The sequence below is a fragment of the Microcaecilia unicolor genome, chromosome 13 (genome assembly GCF_901765095.1).
Source record: "Microcaecilia unicolor chromosome 13, aMicUni1.1, whole genome shotgun sequence".
Lineage (NCBI taxonomy): Eukaryota > Metazoa > Chordata > Amphibia > Gymnophiona > Siphonopidae > Microcaecilia > Microcaecilia unicolor.
The window spans coordinates 13191358-13205273 of record NC_044043.1 but is presented as its reverse complement, the minus strand read 5'-3'; the positions used below and the strand labels follow the sequence as shown (position 1 = coordinate 13205273).

Sequence of the window (13916 nt, the reverse complement as noted above, 5' to 3'; positions counted from 1 at the left end):
ATTTTTCAGAAAATAAGTATATGAAAATCAATGGCCTGATACGCAGTGGCACTTATCTGGGTAGCAGGTGCTACCCAGATAAGTGCAACTAACTTGGCCATGCCAAGATTTGCAGCAGTATTATCCAAATAATGCTACTGAAAATGTCTATAGACCACCCCAGACAAGCGATATTCAGTGCCAATATTCAGATAAATTAGGACAGCAAAAAAGCTAATGGTGCTAAATATCACTGTTACTCAGCTAACTGTTACTCAGCTGGCCTTGCTGAGTTTAAAGTGGGTCTGGTTAGATTCCTGAAGGAAAAGTCCATTGATCGTTATTAAATTTGGGGTTTTTGCCAGATTCTTTGGGCCTGGATTGGCCGCTGTCGGAGACAGAGTGCTGGGCTTGATGGACCTTGGGTCTTTTCCCAGCATGGCAGTGTTTATGTGCATATGTGTCCTTTACACCACAATATTCTGTGCTGGCAAATACCCATATATTGGCACTGAATATCTGGGTTCATAACCATGAACCATGGTGGCCAGCATTTATGCTGACTGATGCAACAGCAACAAAACAACAGAGAGGGTTAAAAGAAAAAAAATCACAATCCAAAACACAAAAGAAGTACCAAGAGCCTTCAAAAACAGGACAAGTCCTTTTACTCCACAGCGTAGATCAGTTTTGTACATCAATGACTCAATCTTGTACATTTGTGACCCGACACAGGCCGTGTTTTGGCGCACAGCGCCTGCGTCAGGGGTCATCAGAAACAGTAATAATTTTAAAAAATGTGTAAATAATAAAAACACGAATCAGAAAATTAATAAAACGGATCAGAAAACAAAATTGAATAGAAACAGGAACCTGCAAAGACAGATACACACATGGAAAGACACAGTATGGTATAGACATATATGCTATGTAGGATGTGTAACTGATACACAACATAAAAATATAATGTATATATTAAATAGTGCATGTAGCACAAAGTGTGATATGAGTTTAAAGTGTACCTTGTGCATTGTGACACGTCCGAGAATAAAAATAAACCCCAGGTGCATAATTGTGAAAGGTGAATTGATCATGAGTTAAATAGCTCACCATTTGATACCAAAAGTCCAACTTGTCCAGCATAACAGCTGGCGACAAAAAGATAGGAACCTTGTCCTTAAAAAAATAAGATAAAAACTTAAGCAAACCTAAGCATACTCAAATTCCGAAAAGAAACACCAAAAAATACAATAAGAAAGTGATACACCATCAGTTCAATCTATAATTAGTTAATATATGTCAGGCAAGAACTGTACTAAACTGTAATGACAAATCCTTATTAATTGAAAGCCATTAGGTGAAAAATATAGAATCGCTCTGTGTGGTGCAATAAATGCAAAATTCGTCCTTGTTGGACTACACAAAGCAAATTACAATGGTCGGACTCATTACATTCTAATCCTAATGTAACTTACATCTCATTCAGATAAATCAATATAAACTGGTCAGTAGACATTAATTTATTATTTAAACACAAATATAAACTCATCCAGCTATACTGTTTCACAAAAAGAGACTTGAATTCAAACAATGACTTGAATACAGGCATTGCAACATCATCTAACTTGACAAATGATCATTAATAGTTGCAGCATTCTTTTGCTCTTGGGATATCTACATTACACAAGTACATAAGGACTGTATTGCCATACAGGGACAGACAGAAGGTTAATCAAGCCCAGCATCCTGTTTCCAACAGTGGCCAATCCAGGTCATAAGCACCTGGCAAGATCCCAAAACAGTACAAAACATTTTATGCTGCTTATTCTAGAAATAAGTGGTGGGTTTTCCCAAGTTAATTTTAATAATGGCTTATGGGCTTTTCTTTTAGGAAGCTATCCAAACCATTTTTTAAACCCCACTAAGCTAATTGCTTTTACCACATTCTCTGGCACTTTCAGAGTTTAATTAGACGTTGAATGAAGAAATATTTTCTTCAATTCGTTTTAAATTTACTACTTTGTAGCTTCATTGCGTGCCCCCTAGTCCTAGTATTTTTGGAAAGAGTAAACAAGTGATTCACGTCCACCCATTCCATTCCACTCATTATTTTATAGACCTCTATCATATCTCCCCTCAGCCATCTCTTCTCCAGCCTGAAGAGCCCTGAAGAGCTTTAGCCATTCTTCATAGGGAAGTTGTCCAACCCCTTTATCATTTTCGTCGCCTTTCTCTGAACATTTTCTAATTCCAATATATCTTTTTAAAGATGCGGTGACCAGAAATGCAGAATCTAGAGCGTTAAGAGATCACAGTGTGCATTGCGTTGTAAGTTACATAAACTACATAAATCTGGTTGCCACTAAAGTTCATCCAGGAAAAAGTATAACAAACCTTGTGTGGAACTGCACATAAACAATAAGCTTACATTTCCTAGTCTAGGTCCTAATAATGCCTACATTTACTGGTACCAAAACCTGTTGCTCTAAGTTCTACCTCAGCACAATATAGATCTACACTGATATATAATCTCGTGCAGTACTTTGGATCAAAAACTTATACAACACTATTCCAAATGTCCTAGCGTAGTGTATCCTCGTAAGTATACAAATGAAATGGTGTGTCTTCTCCAGTACTCAGATTTTAAAAAAATAAAGTGGTGTCAAACATGACGTACAAAGCTTCCTAAGAGGTGTAACCAAAGTTAATGGTGTGTTATCTGTGCTTATCGACAGGAAGAATGATGTTGTTAATGTTATGTGACGCTACTGGCGTGACCTATCCTAGTGAGTGGAAGATTCAAAGACACAATGTATGTGCTGATTAAATTAAATTTAAAAAAATGTAATGCTGTAGCGCCTGACATGGAGTTAAACACTATCACTACAAGGTAAAATTATGTCTTACCTGATAATTTTCTTTCCATTAGTCCCTCAGATCAATCCAGAGACTTGTGGGTTATGCCCCTCCTCTAGCAGGTTATATAGAGAGAACTCAGAAGTTTGCTACAATAGAGCATGTGCAGCCAGCCTCACTTCAGTATAACGATACCAAAGCAGTAAGAACCATAGAACACTCTCCTGTCTCTGCAAAAGCAGCATAAACTTGGAAGAAACTCTCCGAGCTGCTATGTTAGAAATGTAAATATAAACACACCCTAACAGCCTTACCCATCCAGAGACAAAGGAACGTGAACAGAACCGACTGAAGTATTTTATTTTTATTTATTTTGGTGCATTTTTACCCCACATTTTCCCACAGGAGCAGGCGCAATGTGGCTTACAATAATTCAAGAGGAAAAAATACAATGCAAAGATGACTCAGTTTCAGATTGAGGGTGAAAGATAGGGGCAAAGCAACTGGCAGATAACCATGTACAGTCAGGAAGGGAGAGAGGTTAAACAAAGGAGTTGCCAGTGGAATAAGCTTTGGCGAATAAGAATGTTTTTAAAGACTTTTTGTATACTGAATCCGATCAGAGATTACGAAAGCGAATTCCAGGGAGGGGCTCTGGATTGATCTGCGGGACTAATGGAAAGAAAATGATCAGGTAAGACATAATTTTACCTTCCATAGCGTCCCCAGATCAATCCAGAGACTTGTGGGATGTACCAAAGCAATCCTCATCAAGGGTGGGACCGGCCTATTCCGGCCGCCAACACAGAAGTTCCAACAAGCGCCTCTCGATGCGCAGCAACATCAAGACGGCAATGCATAACAAAGGAATGCCAAGACGACCAAGACGCCGCTTAACAAATGTCCTCCAACGACACCAGACGACACTCCGCAAAAGAAGAGGCTGAATCCTCTTGGAGAGTGCCCGAATGCGAATAGGGAAAGAATCCCCCAACAACAGGTAAGCCGACACAATAGCCTCCATAAGCCACCGATCGACCGTGGCCTTAGAGGTCATGTTCGCTTTCTTATGACCTGCGAACAGCACAAAAAGATGATCTACTTTCGAAACGAATTAGTCGCCTCCAAATAACACATCAGAGGTCCCCTAACGTCTAAACCTCGTAGAGCTCGAAAATTGTGAGGGAAATCCTCTTGCTTGAAGGATGGATGGCAACACCACTCCCTGGTTAACGTGAAAACGCGTGACTACCTTAGAAACCAAGGACGGCACCCTTCGAATTGTCACTCCCGCCTCCGAAAAACGAAGAAAGGGGCTCTGCACGAAAGGGCCTGAAGCTCAGACACCCGCCTGGCTGAAGCCATTGCCACCAGAAATACAGTCTTCAACTTGAAAACATTCAAGATCTTTACTCAGGGGCTCGAAAGGAGACCGCCGAAACGCCCTAAGGACCAAGTTCAAATTCTAATCCGGCACCACCGGAACCCAAGGAGGTCTGAGATGCCCTACACCGCGAAGAAAATGAACGAAACTCCGGAAGAGACACTAAGGAGTGGCTCCCCGAACGACCCCTCCAGGAAGCCAATGCCGCTAACTGACCCTTTAAAGTACTTAGCAACAGTTCCTTAACCATCACTTCCTGCAAAACAGCCAGAACGGACCCAAGAGGGTCTGATTGAGGGGAAAATGCCTGCCAAGGAACCCCAAGCCACAAACGACCTCCACACTCCATCATACGCAATAGAAGTGGAACATTTGCGCGCCTGTAACATGGTCCCAAAAACCGCCTCCGGCTATCCTGGACACCTCAGATGCGACCGTACAAAGGCGAGGCCATAAGCCCAAATGGAGCGTGATCTTTCATGACTACCGGCCCCTGATGGATAAGACCCGGCCAGTGAGACAGGTGGAACGGCTCGTCGGTCAGGAGGGCGAATCAAGCCCGCATACCAAGGACATCTGGGCCAGTCCGGTGCAATAAGTATTACCGGACCCGGAAGACGAAAGATTTCCCCACTACTTGACCGACCATCGGCTACGGAAGAAAGACATATAGAAGCTCCAACGGCCACGGCTGAAGAATAGCGTCTATTCCTTTGGACTCAAACTCTCTGCCTCTTAACTGTTGTTGCTCACAGCTTTATTAGTAGTAACAGTGGGATTTGAACCCTCTACCTCTGCATTACAAGACCAGTGCTGTTACCACTTGGTCACAGCTGCACTTTGCTGAAGAACCGGGTACCTTGGGATTGTAGAATCAAGCCATGAAATCCATCACCAGAGTCCGCCAGCGATCCGAAATCTGGCTGACAGCCGGCGGAGAGAGCTCCCACTACCCGGCATCCAAGCGATTGCGACTGAAAACGTTGGCCTGTACACTTAGCACTCCTGCTATGTGAGCCGCCGACAACCGAACTCGATGCTTCTCTGCCCCAAGAGACAGCACAGACGCCTCTTCTGCCAGCGGAGCACTTCGAGTTCCGCCCTGCCGAATGAAGTACGCTACCGCCGTCGCATTGTCGCAGAGAACTCGGACTGTTTGAACTCTCAACAACATCTCGAAAGCTAGGCGCACCAACCGAAATGCCCTTAGTTCCATGAGATTCAACTGCAACCTGGACTCCGAGGGGGACCAACTCCCCTGAGCTAAGTGGCCAAGAACCATACGCCACTCCGACGCGGCAAGAGGCATGCCTCAAGTCAGTATCCAACCTGAGCCAACACCGCAGAGCAAAAGAAGCTCGCGGTGTCCAGGGAAAACGAATCGAAGAACCTTGGAAAGGAAAGACCAACGGCTGAGTAGATACCATTGCAAAGGCCACATGCGGCTCCGGGCCCAAGGAACGACCCCTGAACATAGTCCAACGCTGTTGGAGCCTTCAGCCGAATGAGGGAAGAAACCTGGCACAGCTTCGCTCGTCGCTGTTCCGGAAGAAAAGCTCCGCCCTGATGAGTATCAGTCGTACTACCAGGTACACCAGAGACAGATGATGTAGCAGCATATGTCTGTAGTACCATTGCATGCTACAAAAAGCAAGCTACAATGGGTCGTGAAGCCGCACCTCTAGAGCTCAGTGCTTACTCTCAGCTGATTGCAACCACTATTAAAGCTATCTCTACACTGAAGTAGCTCCTGGGTCACTCCTTATGAAATTTAGGTACCCCATAAGAAGCAATTAGAAGTACCGGGAACGCTGCAGTACCAGGCAGCTGAGGCTAATATGTAAAAGTGTGGCCAGTATCAGTGTGCTAAGAGAGAGAGAAGAGCAAAATTTAAAACTGAAGAGTTCTGAAAACTGTTCCAGTCATGTAAGAACTACTTGGCCAAGCAAGCCATAAGAGATAATGAAATAAAATATGCCCCACTGGAAATCTAGCTGAGCCCATAGGATGGAAAAACCAGCCTTGAACCTATAACCTTCAGGCTCAAAGGCCAGCAGCCCTCCTCAATAAAACTAGATTGATGTAAACAATACCCAAACAGCAAATGTCACCAGGGGAGCCCAGAGGGTGCAGAGTTACCAAGGAAACCGAGAGAAACCTGAGAGGCCTGCACTAGCCTCAAAATGTAACATTTCTCACAAAAACATCTAGTCAACAGCCTTAAGCCTGACTACTAAAACACTGTACTGCCATGTCTGAGAAAGAAGAAGAGTGGAAGAGTGAAAACCTAGGGTAGGATCCCTAATCCTGATCCCTTCCTCCCTTCCATTAAAGATGTAAACAGAAATAGTCTTACTGTAACTCACCTCCAGCAGCACAGGCATCTCTACCAGGAGACTTTCAGAGGCAGTACTTTCCAAGCAGCAGCATAAGGCTCTCACTGTCACGGCACAGCTGCAGGGGACTAAAGGGTCACCTACCTCGCCCCTGGAAAGCTGAGGAAGACTCAAAGCTGTGGAAAACCAATATGCAGAAACTGGAGTGCTCCACACTAGGTTCCCAATCACATTATTGAAAGATCTACATATAAAACTGCCTAAATTGCAAGCACATCAGAACCCAGGGGAGCACTGGGGCCTCAGCAGTGCCATGTGGAGTGGCAATAAAGATGGAGCTACACTAGATTGCAAGCTCTTGAGCAGGGACTGTCTCTTTATGACACATTGAGCCTGCAAATAGGTGGGAAAATGTGGGATACAAATGCAATAAATAAATAAAATAAATAAATGTCAGGTGTTCAGCGCTGCAAGTGTTTGGTAGCGCATACAAATGCTAATAATCAAGCGCGCACATACACCCAAGAACAGAATAGCCTCATGAACCTAACACGCTTCCGCCGGCTCCTAGTGCCCGACCAAATGGAAGAGCTAACCGCAGAGGATATAAAATTAGCACTTACAATGCCTGTATAAAGAACGGAATCAGTTCTTCCCTTTAAAGAGCCTCCCTCACCCGCAGGCAACTCCCTCTGTTCAAGGTGCCCTGAAAAGGATTCCCCTGACCGTGGGACACCCTAGTACATAAGTACATAAGTACATAAGTAGTGCCATACTGGGAAAGACCAAAGGTCCATCTAGCCCAGCATCCTGTCACCGACAGTGGCCAATCCAGGTCAAGGGCACCTGGCACGCTCCCCAAACGTAAAAACATTCCAGACAAGTTATACCTAAAAATGAGGAATTTTTCCAGTCCATTTAATAGCGGTCTATGGACTTGTCCTTTAGGAATCTATCTAACCCCTTTTTAAACTCCGTCAAGCTAACCGCCCGTACCACGTTCTCCGGCAATGAATTCCAGAGTCTAATTACACGTTGGGTGAAGAAAAATTTTCTCCGATTCGTTTTAAATTTACCACACTGTAGCTTCAACTCATGCCCTCTAGTCCTAGTATTTTTGGATAGCGTGAACAGTCGCTTCACATCCACCCGATCCATTCCACTCATTATTTTATACACTTCTATCATATCTCCCCTCAGCCGTCTCTTCTCCAAGCTGAAAAGCCCTAGCCTTCTCAGCCTCTCTTCATAGGAAAGTCGTCCCATCCCCACTATCATTTTCGTCGCCCTTCGCTGTACCTTTTCCAATTCTACTATATCTTTTTTGAGATACGGAGACCAGTACTGAACACAATACTCCAGGTGCGGTCGCACCATGGAGCGATACAACGGCATTATAACATCCGCACACCTGGACTCCATACCCTTCTTAATAACACCCAACATTCTATTCGCTTTCCTAGCCGCAGCAGCACACTGAGCAGAAGGTTTCAGCGTATCATCGACGACGACACCCAGATCCCTTTCTTGATCCGTAACTCCTAACGCGGAACCTTGCAAGACGTAGCTATAATTCGGGTTCCTCTTACCCACATGCATCACTTTGCACTTGTCAACATTGAACTTCATCTGCCACTTGCACGCCCATTCTCCCAGTCTCGCAAGGTCCTCCTGTAATCGTTCACATTCCTCCTGCGACTTGACGACCCTGAATAATTTTGTGTCATCGGCGAATTTAATTACCTCACTAGTTATTCCCATCTCTAGGTCATTTATAAATACATTAAAAAGCAACGGACCCAGCACAGACCCCTGCGGGACCCCACTAACTACCCTCCTCCACTGAGAATACTGGCCACGCAATCCTACTCTCTGCTTCCTATCTTTCAACCAGTTCTTAATCCATAATAATACCCTACCTCCGATTCCATGACTCTGCAATTTCTTCAGGAGTCTTTCGTGCGGCACTTTGTCAAACGCCTTCTGAAAATCCAGATATACAATATCACCGGGACCTGATGGTATTCATCCCAGAGTATTAATAGAACTAAAAAATGAACTTGCGGAGCTACTGTTAGAAATATGCAATCTGTCCCTAAAATCGAGTGTAATACCGGAAGACTGGAGGGTAGCCAATGTTACTCCGATTTTTAAGAAAGGTTCCAGAGGAGATCCGGGAAATTATAGACCGGTGAGTCTGACGTCGGTGCCGGGCAAGATGGTGGAGGCTATTATTAAGAATAAAATTGCAGAGCATATACAAAAACATGGACTGATGAGACAAAGTCAGCACGGATTTAGTGAAGGGAAGTCTTGCCTCACCAATCTAATGCATTTTTTTGAGGGGGTAAGCAAACATGTGGACAATGGGGAGCCGGTTGATATTGTATATCTGGATTTTCAGAAGGCGTTTGACAAAGTGCCGCACGAAAGACTCCTGAAGAAATTGCAGAGTCATGGAATCGGAGGTAGGGTATTATTATGGATTAAGAACTGGTTGAAAGATAGGAAGCAGAGAGTAGGATTGCGTGGCCAGTATTCTCAGTGGAGGAGGGTAGTTAGTGGGGTCCCGCAGGGGTCTGTGCTGGGTCCGTTGCTTTTTAATGTATTTATAAATGACCTAGAGATGGGAATAACTAGTGAGGTAATTAAATTCGCCGATGACACAAAATTATTCAGGGTCGTCAAGTCGCAGGAGGAATGTGAACGATTACAGGAGGACCTTGCGAGACTGGGAGAATGGGCGTGCAAGTGGCAGATGAAGTTCAATGTTGACAAGTGCAAAGTGATGCATGTGGGTAAGAGGAACCCGAATTATAGCTACGTCTTGCAAGGTTCCGCGTTAGGAGTTACGGATCAAGAAAGGGATCTGGGTGTCGTCGTCGATGATACGCTGAAACCTTCTGCTCAGTGTGCTGCTGCAGCTAGGAAAGCGAATAGAATGTTGGGTGTTATTAAGAAGGGTATGGAGTCCAGGTGTGCGGATGTTATAATGCCGTTGTATCGCTCCATGGTGCGACCGCACCTGGAGTATTGTGTTCAGTACTGGTCTCCGTATCTCAAAAAAGATATAGTAGAATTGGAAAAGGTACAGCGAAGGGCGACGAAAATGATAGTGGGGATGGGACGACTTTCCTATGAAGAGAGGCTGAGAAGGCTAGGGCTTTTCAGCTTGGAGAAGAGACGGCTGAGGGGAGATATGATAGAAGTGTATAAAATAATGAGTGGAATGGATCGGGTGGATGTGAAGCGACTGTTCACGCTATCCAAAAATACTAGGACTAGAGGGCATGAGTTGAAGCTACAGTGTGGTAAATTTAAAACGAATCGGAGAAAATTTTTCTTCACCCAACGTGTAATTAGACTCTGGAATTCATTGCCGGAGAACGTGGTACGGGCGGTTAGCTTGACGGAGTTTAAAAAGGGGTTAGATAGATTCCTAAAGGACAAGTCCATAGACCGCTATTAAATGGACTGGAAAAATTCCTCATTTTTAGGTATAACTTGTCTGGAATGTTTTTACGTTTGGGGAGCGTGCCAGGTGCCCTTGACCTGGATTGGCCACTGTCGGTGACAGGATGCTGGGCTAGATGGACCTTTGGTCTTTCCCAGTATGGCACTACTTATGTACTTATGTTTGCTTACCCCCTCAAAAAAATGCATTAGATTGGTGAGGCAAGACTTCCCTTCACTAAATCCGTGCTGACTTTGTCTCATCAGTCCATGTTTTTGTATATGCTCTGCAACACCCTCCGAATCCATATGTCGTCCCAGGGTTATTATGGAGGGCTAAGTGACTTGCTCACGGACAGAAGGAGCAGCAGAGGGAAACAAACCCAGACAGCCAGGTTCAAAGCCTGCTGCACTAACCATTATGCTACTCCTCCACTCTACTGGCCCCTTAAACCCAACCGGGCCGTCTTAGGCGGCTTCTGTACGAACTCAGAGCCCGAGGCAGCAGAGCCTCGAAAATGGCTGGCTCCTGCCCCTCTCCCTCAGAGCGCAATAAAAACGCTTTGAGCAAAAGAGTACAAACTCCGGGGGAAATGCCCCCATAATAGCCTTTTCCGGGAGAGAAATCGAGGCTTCTCCGTCGGAGGGAGCTCCAACAGATCCCACCGCCGCATCCTGAGACCACGGCGCTAGCGAGAAAATGGTACCGGCAGATCAACCGTTCCAGTCACAGACTTTCCCGCCAAGCGAGAAACGATCCCTTTGGGCGCCGTGGTGCCCAACTCGCGATCCCCTGATCCGCACTATGACTCACTACCATCGCGGAACAAAACTCGCAGGGAAGCGACGTGCCACCGTGCCCTGCAGTGCAAGCCGCTCTTAACGGACTCTAACGGAACGGACATAGCCCCAAAAGCCTTACCTTCTCCGCAGTCCCAGCCCTGCTCACGTTCCAATTAAGCTGGAGAATTGTTCCAAGCGCCAAGCAAGCCAAAATGAGGCTGGACTGGAGAATCGTTCCGTCTGGTTCTTTTTTTTTTAAGAGACAGGAGAGGAATACAGCCAAAATCCTCAACAGAATTTAAGTAGGCTGACAGGGGGAGAAGGGTAGGGACCTGGCACCACCAGGTGTATCCCAGAATGTGCTCCAGCATCTCAACCTCAGAGAAAGCTCAACACACCCGAGGGAACACGATAGGAGCCTCAGGCCACAGAGCTGTACTTTATGCTCCCTTCTACCTGCTAGATAGAGAGAATACTGAAGTGAGGCTGGCTGCACATGCTCCATTGTAGCAAACTTCTGAGTTCTCTCTATCTAACCTGCTAGAGGAGGGGCATAACCCACAAGTCTCTGGATTGATCTGGGGACGCTATGGAATGAAACATAGGTATAAACTTTAAACTAACACTGGTGAGACAAACTTCTTCAATAGTGTCATACAAAATAAAACAAACAAAAAGTGTTACCTGGAATAAATGTAATATCACAGTATGGACAACTGATTTTGAACGTGACAGATACGAAAAAACTGGTTTAAAAATAGAACACAATAATTTGTCTAAAACTAACAAAAATGTATATTTGTGCTTACTGGTCACATAAGGATATAAGGGTAGCCATACTGGGTCAGATCAATGGTCCATCTGGCCCAGTATCCTGTTTCTAGCAGTGGCCAAGCCAGGTCACAAATACATGGCAGAAACCCAGATAGTGGCAACACTGTATGCTACAAATCCCAGGGCAAGCAGTTGCTTTCCCATGTCTGTCTCAATAGCAGACTATGGACTTTTCCTCCAGGAACTTGTCCAAACCTTTTTTAAACCCAGATATGCCAACCGCTGTTACTACATCCTCCAGCAAAGAGTTCCAGAGTATAACTATTCGTTGAGTGAAAAAATATTTCCTCCTATTTGTTTTAAAAGTATTTCCATGGGGTGTTTCTTTTGGGAATTTGAGTATGCTTAAGTTTTTATCTTATTTTTTATGGCCAATGTTCCTATCTTTTCGTCTCCAGCTGTTATGCTGGACAAGTTTATACTGGACTTTTGATATCAAACAGTGAACTATTTCAGTTTAACTCGTGATCAATTCACCTGCGTTTTTTTTTTATTTTTGGACGTGTCACAATGCACAAGGTACACTTTAAACTCATATCACACTGTGTGTTAAATGAACTATCTATATATATAAAAGGCAAGACCAACGTTCTATGAAGCCTCCAGCCGGAAGTGTGAAGCGCCAGAGATATCCGGTTTCCCCATGAGTGAAGGAAAACAGCACAGCACGAAATTCCTCTCTCTGTAACAGTGAAAGACTCAGAGGGGGAGGGGAGAGAGATGCCCTCACTCTCTCTGTAACACAGAACAGCAGGAAACTAACACTGAAGGACTGGACTCCAAGGGGAGAGGGGGAGGGAGAGAGGGCAGAGGGCAGGGACACACACTCCCACATGCACACTCTGAAGAAAACCTTGCTAGCCCCCGTTTCATTTGCATCAGAAACGGGGCTTTTTTTTACTAGTTTTATATATACATTATATTTTTTATGACGTGTCAGACATATCCTCTATAGTATGCATGTCTGCACCATACTGTATCTCTTCATAAGTGTTATCTGTCTTTGCAGGTTCCTTTTCCTATTCAATTTCAATTTTGTTTTCTGATCCATGTTTTTATTATTTACACATTTTTTTATATTACTATTTCTGATGTAGATCCCTGACGCAGGCACTGTGCGCCGAAACAAGTCCTGTGTCGGGTCATATATGTACAAGCTTGAGACACAGATGTAAAAGATTGATTTATGCTGTGGAATAAAAGGACTTGTCCTGTTTTTGAAGGCTCTTGGTATTCCTTTTGTGTTTTTGGACTGATGTGGCAGAACATCAGATCATAAATGTCTAAAAGTGAATAAGGGTTAGGAGTGAAAAGCAGCATCAAAAAGGTAGGCTTTTAGTTAGATTTGAAGACGGCCAGAGATGGAGCTTGACGTACCGGCTCAGGAAGTCTATTCCAGGCATATGGTGCAGCAAGATAAAAGGAACGGAATCTGGAGTTAGCAGTGGAGGAGAAGGGTGCAGGTAAGAGAGATTTACCCAGTGAACGGAGTTCCCGGGGAGGAATGTAGGGAGAGATGAGAATGGATCAATTAGAAAACAAACTAAACCATGTATTTGTTCAGACCGTAATCGGCTAATGCCATTAATAGTTATATTTAAGACACATTGAGCCTGCAAAAGGTGGGAAAATGTGGGATACGAATGTAACAAATCCTATATAATAAAACGCACCTCCAACATTCTGAAACTGATTGCGTGGACATAAGCCTTGAGGCATTCGTGCTTCTGTATCCATCTCCTGAAATGATGACGTCTCCCACTTCCAGATGCGTCAGCAGCGACAGTGCCTAATCACAACATAGCAGTGCGAGCCAACTCCGTCGCGTACCTGTGCTGACGGGGGACCCCAATCCCCAACAGCCAAAGTCCTCTTCTCGGCTGCCCCGGCGTTGCTTCCTGAATGATCTGATCAAGTTTCTGTGCGTGCATCTCACATCAGACGCACGCACAGAAAGTTGATCAGACCATTCAGCAAATAACGCCATGGCAGCCGAGAAGAGGACTTCGGCTGTCGGGGTCCCCCGTCAGCACAGGTACGCGACGGCGGTGGGGGAGGGTTTTCGGTGGAAAGGGGGGGTCGAGAGGGTCGCGCCAGGGGGGTCCAGGGGTAAGTAACATGGAGGGGGGGGGGGTGTTGAAATCGGAGGGAGGGGGAGTCTGTAACTCAGTGGGAGGGGCGTGAGGGGGCCTTGAACTGGAAGGGAGGGAGGGGGGTCTGGAACTCGGAAGGGAGGCATGGGTCTCGGAGGGGACAGAGCAAGACAGTGAGGGTGGGTGGGGGATTACCTT

At 45.1% G+C, this 13916-nt stretch overlaps 1 protein-coding gene across 2 annotated transcripts in view; it reads right to left on the bottom strand.

Moving 5' to 3' along the window:
• Window positions 1-13916, bottom strand: part of NLK (nemo like kinase) — a 470815-nt gene that overhangs the window by 184325 nt on the left and 272574 nt on the right. The window lies entirely within an intron of this gene.